Genomic DNA, 2,718 nt, shown 5'->3' with positions numbered 1-2,718 from the left:
TTAATATTGTCACGAGCAATAAAAACAGCATATACTAGTAGCAAAGCTAGTGTAAGGGTCAATGGGAAAATGAATTAATGGTTCTATATTATGCAAGGTGTTAGACGAGGATGCGATATGTCCTCCTGGCTACTTATTATATTCATGGACAAGAGTCTAAGGATTGCCATTTTCGACAAAGAAGGTGTAGCTCATGGGACAGGAAGAGTACGTGGGTTAGCGTTCGCAGATGATAAGGTTATTATAGCAGAGTCAATTGAAGACTGCAAAGAATTTTGAGCAAACTGAATACAAGCATTAAAAATATGGGCCTCGAAATTAACGTAGACAAAACAAAAATTATGACGTTTGAAGAAAAAGGTGAGAAAACAAGTGCAATATTATCCTAAATGATTAGAGAGTATAACAAGTTCATAAGTACGTTTATCTTGGTAGCCTATTCAGTAATTACATGGAAAGATATATGGGATGTTAGACATGCGTATAAACAAGAGTAAGAAGTTATCGGTAGAGCAGGGGCCATTTTTACAAGAAAAATATACATCCTCCAAGAATGTGATGTAGAAGAGACGCTAGTTGTTATATGTGAAAGAAATTCGTTAAGATAGTATGGGCATGTTGAGAGAATGAAATATGGACAACTAACGAAACAAGTGTGTCAAGGTAAATTAAATGGATGCGCGCCCATAGGCAGACTGCAGAAGGAATAGTTAAAATGTGTAAATGAAACCATAATTCAAAGAGAGATAAGAAGCGAAAGAAACACATGAGTTTGCATGAGAAAATGCATGGCCGTGATAGAGAGGTATGCCAGGAGAGAAAAGTGTCGCGACAAATAGTTTATCAGATATGCATGAAAAGTAGTGCCATTGGAGTGAATGACGCCTGAAACAAAAGTCCTTGGATACTATTGTGTCGGAGTAGGGGGATTCACGTGATGATTTTGTGAGATTCTTCACTTGGGGTGATGGTTAGAGATTGATCATCAACCTGGTTCTAGATCAATTAAAAAATTTACACACCCTATCCCACATTACTCCCTTCTTCAACGAGTAAGTCACGCTTATCCCCAAAGGTAAGTTAAAACGTAAATTAACAACCCTTAATGGTATCATATAATAAGTTTTTAATGAAAAAGATTCGAATTTCAGACATTTTCTTTGGAAAATGTTCATTTTTATTATTTTTCATTGTTTTATTATCATAATTCCAGAAATTAAGAAATAAAAAATTTAAAGAATGTTTGCAAAGATCTCAGAATAGTCGCAAATACTTTTCATCTTCGGCCCATTTGATTTCGCAATTTAGCCGTAAGGAAGTTACGCGTTATCTCAAAGGCGTTTCGTTCTTTGGCATCCAAATTTTTTATCCCGTCATACTGCAACAAAGAAAAACTATCTGGAAAAAAGTAAAGTGAAAAGAATAATTGTCTGTCTTTGGAAAAGATATACTATAAATATCCTAGTATGGAGTGATCAATTTATTAACTTATATATTATAGCAATATGATGATTATAACCATGGCCTTTTATAGCAGATTATACTTGTTCTATATATAATCTGAGAAAAATGAAATTATAATAATCTCGTATTATTTCAGAGTATAATATTGCATGGAAATAATAAAACGACACGAAAAGGTTTAATATAAAGTGGACAGGTGATTGGATAAGTAACTACCTGAGTAGATAATAGTTCGGCCTGACGTGTAATTACAGAGATTGCTGATAGCTTTACACACTTTATTGCACGCATTCATCCTAAAATGTGTGATACATCAAGCAATTTTAATTTGTAGTATAAAATCTCGTTCCTAATTGTTGCAGTCTTTTAAAATAAAACCCTTAAAATATTCTACGTTGTTAATGTATACATATGAGTATTTACACACGATTAGTTAAATCACACAAAATATTGGATATTAAAAATGATTTATAAATGCATTAAAAATAATAAGCCATGTTGCAATAATCCAAATCATAAAAGATTATCGGATTAATTTTTTTCAATAGCCAATTAGGTGATCAAATATCCGTTTAATGTGTTATAAGAATGATCGATTAGAATAAGAGATTTGAGAATTTCAGGATTAAGAAATACAGTGTTGAAAAAATTAAGTGGACAACATTTTCGAATACTTGAATAAACGAGAACATAACCTGTGGTTAAAACTTCTATTTGTCATATGAATAATATGCTTACGTGAATCTGTATAATTTACATTATAATGAATAGACTTATTATTATAGATGGGTGTGCTATATATACACTCTTTTGAATTACGATCGTCAAAACCTTAAAACCTCAAAACCACAAGACCACAACCTTTCTCATTTTCTTAAGTGAGAACCTTTATGCTTCATTTGAAATCTGACACCCACACATTTCGTATCTCAGATTCACATTTATATACGATATACACAATTGAGTTCACGATAATTGTGTAAATTTATGTGTTGATCTCGTCCATAATTTTTGTTTTACATCTTTTAATAAATTTATTTTTTGAAATACTTTTCCTGACTTTTATTTTAATCATAAATTAAAGAATGAAAAATCCAAAAAAACTCGCAATTTCTTTATTTTTATTGATGTCACCTTTCCGTTATGCGTATTCGCCCATGAAGCATAAAAATGCGCAGAATTCAAGTAATCGGGAATAATTTTATTTTTTATGTTTAAATCTTCAGATTATTTGAAACTTTACTTGAATGCTAT

General features: G+C 31.5%; 1 protein-coding gene across 1 annotated transcript in view; it reads left to right on the top strand.

Moving 5' to 3' along the window:
* LOC117180131 (protein Wnt-11b-1-like) overlaps positions 1-2,718 on the top strand; it is a 50,090-nt gene that overhangs the window by 11,140 nt on the left and 36,232 nt on the right. The window lies entirely within an intron of this gene.

This window comes from Belonocnema kinseyi, chromosome 9, assembly GCF_010883055.1.
Source record: "Belonocnema kinseyi isolate 2016_QV_RU_SX_M_011 chromosome 9, B_treatae_v1, whole genome shotgun sequence".
Taxonomy (NCBI): Eukaryota; Metazoa; Arthropoda; class Insecta; order Hymenoptera; family Cynipidae; genus Belonocnema; species Belonocnema kinseyi.
This window is presented reverse-complemented; position numbering and strand designations above follow the sequence as displayed.